Genomic DNA, 11,658 nt, shown 5'->3' on the forward strand with positions numbered 1-11,658 from the left:
CTTTTCTGAGGGGAACATTAGCCGAAAATAGCAGATCTACAAGCTCTCAAGGCCTCGCGCTGCGAGGCCTTGAGAGCTTGTAGATCGGCTATTTTCAGCAAAGAGGCTATAGGTGTAGAGGGAAAAAAGAGCAGACTAAGTTAAAAAAAAAGAAGTTAATCTGAAACACAATGTTATACAATATAGAGCAGGGGGTCCCTGCTTCATCTCTCTCTCAGCTAGGGGGTCCTTGGCCTGAAAACGTTGAAGACCCCTGGTCTATTGTACATATTCTTGTTTTTCATACCAGTAACCTGTAAGCTGATTGTATGACGTTCTGCATAGTAGTGTATATTTGTATGTCTTCTTAAATGTCATCATGATTTGAGTGCGCGGGGATCGCATTTTAAATAAGCCAAGTGCTTTTATGAGCAATCCAGTTTAGAGGACCTTGTGTGTGAACAGTACATGGAAGTTGTGGACTTCCATGTACTGTTTCCATGTCTTTCTAAATAAAGTATTCGATCAATCAATCAATCACCCACTCTTCCTAGGATTATCATAATATCATAAAGCAGGGGTGATGCCACTTTGATGATGGAGAGGGCCACTATATTTCCACACTCATTCCAGAGGGCCACATTGCATAATAGCCTACTGTCGGGCCATTCATACTGTCGGGCCATTCTATGTCACACAAAAGTAGCAAAAATAAGATCTACAAGCTCAAAACGTGTCGCAGTGCGACGCGTTTTGAGCTTGCAGATCAGCTATTTTTTAATTGTAATCCTGATTCTTTTTTTTTCTTTTTTTTATTGTAATCCTGAAAAGTATCATTTTGATTTAATTTCAAATGCATTTAGTTATACTTATGTTAACTTTATGAACTTAAATACAAATACATTGGACATAAAAAAAAATCATTAATCATTAATTTTAGTCATTAAGCGACTGAAGTAATTAAAGCATGTTTGCATGTTTGGAATTGTAACAGCTGAAATCAATAATATTATATCAGTATTCCGATATTAACCTGTGGGCCGCATTAAGTGCAGGTGGGGGCGCATGTGGCCCATGTATGTCTTAAAGGAATTCTCCTTTAAGTAGCCACAGTAATGTCAGTGTACAGTAAAGTACAGTAATGCAACTACATGAAGTAATGTAGGCCAAGACAAGGCAATTCAATGAGCTTTACACAGAACATCCAGCAAAGGAAACACAATTATAAAGTGACGTTAGGATCCATAAAACAAAAGAAGTAAGACATTACAGATACAGTGCAGAGAAGAAAAATTAAAAATAAATAAAATAAAAGTAACTCAATCAAAGGCAGCAGCCTGCCTGTAACTGTAGGTAGGTACAGTGCAGTGGTATAAAGTAACTAAGTACATTTACTCAAGTATTGTACTTAAGTACAATGTTGAGCTATTTTTACTTGACTGGAGTATTTCCAGTTTTCGGTACTTTTACTTCTACTCCACTACATCTCAGAGGCAAATATTGTACTTTTACTCCACTACAATTATTTGAAAACTTTAGTTACTAGTTACTTTGTACATTTTGATTATTATTACAAAACATACATTAATCACTTCAGCCCTATATATATATTTCGGCCATTCGAAAATAGCAGATCTACAAGCTCACAATGCGTTGCGATGCAATATTTTCAAAAGATTTTTATACATTCGAAAAACATGTGAAATGGAACATTCTGCATAATTAGTACTTACTTATACTTTTGGTACTTTAAGTACATTCTGATGCCAATACTTTTGTACTTTTAATCAAGTAAATTTTGAATTCCAGACTTTTACTTTACTATACAGAGTATCTCTACATGTAGTATTCATATATTTTTTTACTCACACAAAACACAACTTTTACTTAAAGGTGTATTTTGGACCACAGTTTTCTTACCTTTTCTATGATGTTATGATATATTAGGATGAATGATACAGTAGAAAATGTTCATAACTCCATCCCGGTTCCGCCACAGCTTAAAACGTGCGCCGATAGGCCTTGCGCTATATCGCGTATTTTAATAGCTTTTTTTTTTGGTAAGATCTGACGCTCATAGTGACAGAACACTACGCAACCGAAAAACCGAGAAAAAATACAGAAGTCTCGCTAGAGTCTAGACGAGATTGAAATCTCGAGATTGAAATCTCGTCTAGCGAGACTTCTGTTTTTTTTTTTTTTTTGTATAGTGTTCTGTCACTATGAACAAATACCATTAAGGCCTGAGGCGATTCCTAAAAAAGTTTTTTGAAAAAAATCAAAAAAATATTTTTTCATGATTTTTCAAAAAATAGCAGATCTACAAGCTCATGAGCTTGTAGATCTGCTATTTTTGAATAGCCAAAGAAATCTTAAGTGACACAGATGCGTTCCAGGTCCTATTGGGTTTTAAGGCCTATCGGCGCACGTTTTAAGCTGTGGCGGAACCCGGGATGGAGTTATGAACATTCTTCTACTGTACCATTCATCCCCAAGATATCACAACATCATAGAAAGGGTAAAAAAAACTGTGGTCCAAAATGCCCCTTTAAAGTAAAAATTGTGAGTACCTTTTTCCACCACTGGGTACAGGGTACAGGTACAGCGTGGCCATTCAGGTGAATGAATCCTCTCCAAGAGAAGCCGCTCTACAACTAATAAGCAACCTTTAGGAGGCAGAATGTGTGGAAGGTTTGGATGGTGTTACTGGTTAACCCATTAAGACCTGGAACTGTGTCATTTTTAGATTTGAGCTAAAAAGCATTATTTTACACTTTGGGCTATTCAAAAATAGCAGATATACAAGCTCATAGCGCGGCACCGAGTGCCGCGCTACGAGCTTGTAGATCTGCTATTTTTGAAAAATCGTGAAAATTTGTGCAAAACAAAATATTTTGATGGGGGTCCGCGGCCAAATACATATAATTTTGGGGGTCCTTGACATGAACAAGATTCAGCACCACTGATATAGAAACATACGTTTTTCAGAATACTGTTGAGATTTAGGAGACATGTAGAATCGGCTTCAGGTCCCAATGGGTTAACCTACCTCCATGCATGAGGGTCACCAGGGGAGAGGAGAGGAGAGGAGAGGAGGGGAGAGGAGGGTCAGCGATGTCACACTCCTTCACACTCCTGTGTGAGCCGGCCGGATGACGTGGTTCCCACTGGACAAAGATCACAGCCCTGTTGATGAAGCCTCTCTGTGCCCCGCCGTGGCACCGCGGTGGCACCGTGCCACACAACACCCTGCCCGCCAACAGGCCAGGTACGTGGTCAGCCTCTCTGGCAGCGTGAGACAGTGAGCCGGTACGAGACGTTTCAAGCTGAATCTGGATCAGCTCTGTTCTCCTTCACAAAGTCTCAGCAGTAGAGAGAGAGAGAGAGTGAGAGAGAGAGAGAGAGAGAGAGTGTGGCCGGCCGAGGTTTGGAGCGTGACGAGGTGGAGGGGAAGTGGCTCTGACGAGACGTCGCTGTAAACGTTTAGCGGTGTTGTTGTCGTACCGTCAGTGACGTCAGTCACAGCACAGCAGCATGCAGGAGAGGTGACACACTGACACACACATGTGACACATATAGACTAGCACATACGTGCTGTCTGTGTGACACATATAGACACAGAGACACATATAGAGACAGAGACACATATAGAGACAGAAGCACAGAGACACAGAGACACATATAGAGACAGAAGCACAGAGACACATATAGAGACAGAAGCACAGAGACACAGGGACACATATAGAGACAGAAGCACAGAGACAAATATAGAGACAGAAGCACAGAGACACATAGAGACAGAAGCACAGAGACACATAGAGACAGAAGCACAGAGACACAGAGACAGATAGAGACATAGAGACAGAAGCACAGAGACACAGAGACAGATAGAGACAGAAGCACAGAGACACAGAGACACATAGAGACAGAAGCACAGAGACACAGAGACAGATAGAGACAGAAGCACAGAGACACAGAGACACATAGAGACAGAAGCACAGAGACACAGAGACACATAGAGACAGAAGCACAGAGACACAGAGACAGATAGAGACAGAAGCACAGAGACACATAGAGACAGAAGCACAGAGACACAGAGACACATAGAGACAGAAGCACAGAGACATAGAGACACATAGAGACAGAAGCACAGAGACACAGAGACACATAGAGACAGAAGCACAGAGACATAGAGACACATAGAGACACATAGAGACAGAAGCACAGAGACACAGAGACACATAGAGACAGAAGCACAGAGACACAGAGACACATAGAGACAGAAGCACAGAGACACAGAGACATGCACAGAGATACAGAGACACAGAGATAGACACAGTGACATCCGGAGTGTTCAGAAAGAGATTGAGAGATAAATGACCACATTTGACGCAAGCAAGCGCACTCACACGCAAGCACACACTTTTACTTGTAGTGGAGTAAATTTGACAAGGAGCATCTGTACTCTTACTCAAGTACAGACAGGCAGACCGACAGACAGACCGACAGACCGACAGACCGACAGACCGACAGACAGACAGACAGACAGACAGACAGACAGACAGACAGACAGACCAGATGAGGCATGTTGAGACGTGTTGACATACAGTATCATACTGAAGGTAATAACATGTCATCACAGACACATCATACTGTATGTACAGTAAGTAACCTGATGCTGCCACACACACACTGAACAGCTCTGTGAGCGTCATTTAATAATTACCTTCAGCTGTGCTGTTTGCACCCGTCTGCTGTATGACACCTTAACATACACAGCAGTGCTTCTCAAAGTGGGGTCCGGGGACCCCCAGGGGTCCTTGAGGGGGTTCCAGGGGGTCCCCTCCCTGCAGCAAAAGTGTGTTAATAGAGCATCAACGTCAGTTCAACCACTGTAAACCCTGTATATACATCAGCCAACTGAAAATAGCAGACCTATGTGAGCTTGTAGTTCTATTATTCTCAAAGAAATCTCAATATTTGAAGGAGGGGGGGAGGGGGGTCCCTGTCACAACATATGTTCACATCAGATGGGGGTCCATCTGGAAAAAATAAATAAAAACATTACATAAATGTAAAACGAGAAAAAAAAGATGTTTAAGAATTAGTGAGAATAGCTGATCCACAAGCTCACAACGCAACACATTGCGACACGTTGTGAGCTTGCAGATCGGTCATTTTCACTATCTAAGTGGCTTACAGTACGTGGTTGATTAATCATGTCTTTCGTATGTTTGGGTCCCCTGGGCCTGGGAGACTGAAAGGGTTTGGGGAACCACTGTCACATCAATACACCTGTTTGTATCTCATTTAATCTGGTCAATGTGCACCATCTAGTGGACTCATTGTAAAACTACACCACCTGACCTCAGCAGACAGAGAGTGAATCTTTGCAGCCGGATCCTTCGGTCAACCTAGGGTCTGGGGACCCAAAGCGGTCCTTGAGGGGGTTCCAGGAGGTCCCCAGCTACATTATTGATAGTTAGAAACCAAATGGACCCTTAACAAACATTCATGTGTAACTGTGAGAGTGTACCAATGGACCCTTATGTTCCACTGAGGGTGGTTTGGGCTCCCACAGATACACATCATATCAGATGGGGGTCCATGTGGCCGAATGCATATCAAACTGGGGGTCCTTGAAATAAATAAAAAAGGTTGAGAATCACTGAGCTAAACTATACTGGAACCCAGTGGTGCAAAAAGTACTGACATTTTTTACTCAAGTAAAAGTATCAATATCACAATGTAGAAGTACTCTGTTAGAAGTAAAAGGCCTGTGTTCAAAATATTACTTGAGTAAAAGTACAAAAGTATTGGCATCAAAATATTACCACAAGTAAAAGTAATAAAATGTTTGAAAATAGCAGATCTGAGCTTTTGTACATGATCTTACTTTGAATATGTAGGTCTCTGGAGTGGATGTGTCCCAGCGTCATTAGTGTGGTTGTACCAGCGTCATTAGTGTGGTTGTTCCAGCGTCATTAGTGTGGTTGTTCCAGCATCATTAGTGTGGTTGTCCCAGCGTCATTAGTGTGGTTGTCCCAGCATCATTAGTGTGGTTGTCCCAGCGTCATCAGTGTGGTTGTCCCAGCGTCATTAGTGTGGTTGTTCCAGCGTCATTAGTGTGGTTGTACCAGCATCATTAGTGTGGTTGTTCCAGTGTCATTAGTGTGGTTGTTCGAGCGTCATTAGTGTGGTTGTCCCAGCATCATTAGTGTGGTTGTCCCAGCGTCATCAGTGTGGTTGTACCAGCGTCATTAGTGTGATTGTTCCCGCATCATTAGTGTGGTTGTACCAGCGTCATTAGTGTGGTTGTTCCAGCGTCATTAGTGTGGTTGTTCCAGCGTCATTAGTGTGGTTGTTCCAGCATCATTAGTGTGGTTGTTCCAGCGTCATGGTTGTCCCAGCGTCATTAGTGTGGTTGTTCCAGCATCATTAGTGTGGTTGTTCCAGCATCATGGTTGTCCCAGCCTCATTAGTGTGGTTGTTCCAGCATCATTAGTGTGGTTGTTCCAGCATCATTAGTGTGGTTGTTCCAGCATCATTAGTGTGGTTGTTCCAGCATCATTAGTGTGGTTGTCCCAAAGGCGTGTGGTTGCACCTTTCTAGTTTAACATCTAGTATTTGGATGAGTTTGATGGATGTCCAACACAAAGGCATCCAATTCATCCATCATTAAGAGTTGCTGGAGTACACATCAGAATTCCTGTAAAGAAAACAGTTTCACAGGCATGCTGGCTATAACACAATGTCATTATTGAATAACAAACTTAAAGCTATAATCCATAACCTTTTGTCTGAACAAAACATTATTTCCACCAATCTGTATGGAGTATAACACTACAATACAACTAAAGCAACAGTGGAGCTAGTCACTTCCGCTAGGCCCTTCTTTCACAGTAATTTCTCTTAGTCTAATCATTAAACATAAACTTCTTCACAGAGGCATTGCTTACAACCATGTTGGTGTAACTAAGACGTTTGTCACGGAACACACATTTTATATTCACAGATAAACAAATAAAAAGACAAATTCATGCCAAAAACGAGCTAAAACAGACAGATTAGCAGTGGTGTAAAGTAACTAAGTGCATTTACTCAAGTACTGTACTTAAAGATGGGGTGCCATGATATTTTTCAATCCTAAAACCTGATCATAAGGTATTATTATTATGTAAGGATTTTTTTCAAAAAAAAAAAAGTGTACAGTAAGTGTTAAAATGTTGTTTTTATGTGGACACGCCTCCAGTTCATTAAGTATACCTGGTTCTCACCTTAGCACCTCCTCCACCACCTTAGCACCACCCACCTGTCCTAGTCCCTCCTCCTCCTCATGCCCACACCTGTTGTGTTATGATAATGAGGGGGAGGGTATGGCTTTGTGATGTCACTAAAGCGCTGTTTCTCTATTGGCACGTTTGACCCTCAAGGTTTCAGCCTCCAGGAAGAAACTCCAAATAGTCAGAGAAGACATAAAACACCATAAAAACACCACCGGGGGGCTTAATGAAGTTCTATCAACCTCATAGACACATGAAAAAACGAAAAAGTGCAAAAACATGGCACCAGCTCTTTAAGTACAATTTTGAGGTATTTTGACATTACTGGAGTATTTCCAATTTTCAGTACTTTTACTTCTACTCCACTACATCTCAGAGGCAAATATTGTACTTTTGCTCCACTACAAATATTTGAAAACTTTAGTTACTAGTTACTTTGTAGATTTTGATTATTATTACAAAACATACATTAACCACTTCAGCCCTATATACATTTCGGCCATTTGAAAATAGCCGACCTACAAGCTCACAATGCGTCACATCGCGACGCATTGTGAGCTTGTAGATCGGCTATTTTCAAAAGATTTTTTACAGATTTTATACGAAAACATTCTGCATAATGAGTACTTTTACTTTTGTACTTTGAGTATACCAATACTTATGTACTTTTACTCAAGTACTTTTTTTATTCCGGACTTTTACTTGCAACAGAGTATTTCTACATTGCAATATTGATACTTATACTTAAATTAAAACATGCGAGTACTTTTTTACACCACTGCAGACTAGACAGTCAGGGATGGCAACAGAAGAGCACACGACTGCGGCGACGTATAACCAAACATTTGTTATTTTTATTATCTTAAAAAGTAACAACAATCCCCCATGGGGTTTATAATAACACATACACTACAACAACAGTAACACCAGTATAACTACGAGGTTGTGGAGGGACTTTCTGATATTATAGACATTTAAAAAAAAATCCCTCTTCTTTATGGTTTTTAAATTATTTGACTAGCCATGAACAGATAAACATCATTTACAAGTTTATGACTTTGAACTCGTCACCGTTAGAAACAATGTTATTGTTTGAAACCTCTTTTTTTTATCATTTATTTTTAAATCGTAAACCACCGCCGATGTTAAGGGAAGACATTGCATGAACTGTGAGCGTGGAAGGAGTGTGTGTGTGTGTGTGTGTGTGTGTGTGTGTGTGTGTGGGGGCTGGAACCCAGGAACTCCACCAGGGTACCCCCCCCACCCCAGGGGTCCTCCTCAAGCTGGGGGTTCCAAGGGGGGGTCCCCAGAAAAAAAACGAGGAACAGTTTGAACCACCACCTTCACCCTATTTGATACTCTGGCTGTTCGGAGAGAAAAAAAAACCTTAGTGTTGCTTAAGCGTTGTTGAGCTTGTAGATCGTCTTTTTTCAAAACATTTGGACGTCTAAAATCTACAAATGACTAAAGCTTGTAGCGTGGCCAATGAAAAGAAGGAGAAAAAAACCTGAACATTTGTAAAGAATAAAATAGAAATAAGTGGTCAAACATAGTGGTCAGTCCTACTGTATAGTGGTAACATAATGACACAGCCTTTGTTCCAAACCCTGCAACTCTGGTGTAGCTCTGGGTTCACAACAACCCCGCACCCTCGGACGGCTCTGGCAGGGTGTGTGTGTGTGTGTGTGTGTGTGTGTGTGTGTGTGTGTGTGTGTGTGTGTGTGTGTGTGTGTGTGTGTGTGTGTGTGTGTGTGTGTGTGTCATGTGACACGTGTGTCTGTCACAGCAAATGCGGAGGTCATCGCGTACCGCCACAAGAAAACCTTGTTAGTGAGGGAGGGGAGGGAGAATCCAGCACTTTGATGTGTGTGTGTGTGTGTGTGTGTGTGTGTGTGTGTGTGTGTGTGTGTGTGTGTGTGTGTGTGTGTGTGTGTGTGTGTGTGTGTGTGTGTGTGTGCGTGCGTGCGTGCGTGCGTGCGTGTGTGTGTGTGTGTGTACATAGACATTCACAGGCTAGAGGCTGATGACAGTGTGGTAGTAGAAGGGCTGTGTGAGTGTGTGTGTGTGTGTGTGTGTGGAGGTAGTTGTAGAAGGTGACAATGACAGTGTGACATTATGCTTTTGTTATAAACTGTTTTCGTGAATGTGGGCGGGTCCAGCTCAGCTCGGGATGGGGGGGGGGAGGGGCCTGATGATGTCACATCCGTAGCTACGCAGTGGTGGACAGTAAACAAAGTACATTTACTGGAGTACTTTTCTTTTGGGGAGTATCTGGCACTTTACTTGAGGATTTGTACTTTTTGGGAGGAAAAGTACATTATGAATTGATCACCTAAGTCCTATTTCACATCGAGTGAAAATATCAGATCTACAAGCTTACGAGTCACATCGGAGTTTTTGGAAAAAAATAAAAAAAATTATACAGCAATGCATTGATACATAAAAAAAGAAAATATACTTTATAATTTGTACTTTTGAATACTTAAGTATTGTTTTTAAAGCATGCACTTTTGAATACTTGATTATTTTGTTTTTTAAAGCAAGTACTCCAGTACAAGTTTGTCTGAGCAACTTTCACTTGTTGTTTGGTAATATTTGGCGTTAAGGAGTATCTATACTCGATACTTTTACTCAAGTACTTGAGTTGAGTACTTTGTCCACCACTGTGTGTACGCATGTAGCCCATACGCGCCCCGACACTTTCAGAGTTTAATTCCACTTAAACGTCACATTATACATGTCAGTAGTGGTATCTCAATAGTGCAGCGCAGGCCACCTGCTGGACATATCAAGTATTTCATCCGTCAAAGTTATACAGTCTTGTGTTAGAAATTTCACCAAATGCTCATCATTAGCAGGGGATGGAAAAACTAAACGGTTGAGATCAGGGTCAGAAATCCACCATTTAAATTTAAAACCATACTGTGTAACCTTTTCAATAAACAAAAAAGTTTATTTTTAATATAATCTTTCACTGGTATTTCACAATAACCATCCCACATTTAAAAAAAAAATCCTAATTTTTTGTTGTTGTGAGTGTCATCCCCGCGGCACTCGTGAAAAATGACAGCATTCATTTTGGAGTGGGGACTAATGTGTTTTTTTAATTTGATTTCAAACTAAATTCTGGGAATTGCAGTTCTATCGGACCATAATTATAGACAGCCAGATGCTGTAATGACAACGGAGCTACCAATAGGTGTCGCCGAAATGAATGTTATACAGTATGACTTTAAACTCTGAGAGTGTGCAAATGGAACGGGTCCATTTGCACACTCTCAACAGCTAGCAGACCCGTGCGGGTCCATTTGGACAAACAAATGGCTAAATTAATGCTGAGGATTCTACTGCGTATGGTACCAGTTTAAATACACAACCTCAGCTAACGCATATTAGCACCACAAGTGAAAATGGCTCAGGTATTTGATCACAAAGCAGACGGGGTGAATGTGAAGGAAGGGGAAAAAGTGATTTCCATCACAAATAAAACAAGGAGGGAGTTTTTAACAAAAATCAAAACAAAAAAAGAATCCCAAGAAACAAACAAAAAAACTAAAGTCACATCCCTGCTTGCTCGAATAACACTGGTCTGGCATGGATTGGTTAGGTCTGCGTCAAATCTCGGAGGTCCTGTCAGCTAGGGGGCGCTCACACTCACACATGAGCTTCAGAATGTCCAATAGGACGGAGGCTAGCGCCGGTGGGGTTGACGCCCACTTGGCAGCCGTCATTTTTGTAGTGTTCTTTCAGCTTTTATTTTTGGCTCATGTTCCCCCCCAGAAGTTGAACCTCCAGGGATACTGGGCTACGAGTGGTTAATCAACTGATCAAAGCCTAAATACTAGTTTTTAGAAGCCCCCCCCCCCCCCCCCACTACACCAGTGGTTCTCAACCTTTTCAGGTCGCGACCCCCCCAAAATAATCATATTTGAACTGGGGACCGCCTAAAATAATCATATTTAAAATGGGGACCCCCCCCCCCACCCTGACAAGCACATGGAATTGTAGGAGTTGAGGCATTACATTTAGTTTGACTCGGTTCCACAGATAAATACTGTGAAAATAGCAGATCTACAAGCTCACAATGCCTCGTAAATGCATTGTAGATCGGCTATTTTCAAAAGAAATTGCCTCTTTCTTATATTATTTGACAAATTGGACGATGTTTGACCAGTTTTTTATAGTATAGTATGTTGATTGCTCTTGATGCAGTAATGGTCTTTTTTCCCCCCATTTCATTAAAAAAAAAAAATATGAAATTAAAAAGGTCTTAAAATCCTTAAATTCACCGTCATCTGGAGACCCCCCCCCCCCCCCCCAGCACCGAAACCCTGTGGGGACCCCTCTGGGGGTCCGGACCCACAGGTTGAGAACCACTGCACTACACCCCTGGATA

At 41.5% G+C, this 11,658-nt stretch overlaps 1 protein-coding gene across 1 annotated transcript in view; it reads right to left on the reverse strand.

The window, feature by feature from the left end:
* Positions 1-3,406, reverse strand: part of p2ry10 (P2Y receptor family member 10) — a 15,196-nt gene extending 11,790 nt beyond the window's left edge. The window contains exon 1 of the mRNA XM_080416240.1: positions 3,029-3,406. The gene's annotated coding sequence lies outside the window, so the exon portion shown is untranslated. The remainder of the gene's footprint in view (positions 1-3,028) is intronic.
* Positions 3,407-11,658: the final 8,252 nt, after the last annotated feature.

This window comes from Gymnoscopelus braueri (assembly GCF_963280865.1).
Source record: "Gymnoscopelus braueri genome assembly, chromosome: 20".
Classification (NCBI taxonomy): Eukaryota; Metazoa; Chordata; class Actinopteri; order Myctophiformes; family Myctophidae; genus Gymnoscopelus; species Gymnoscopelus braueri.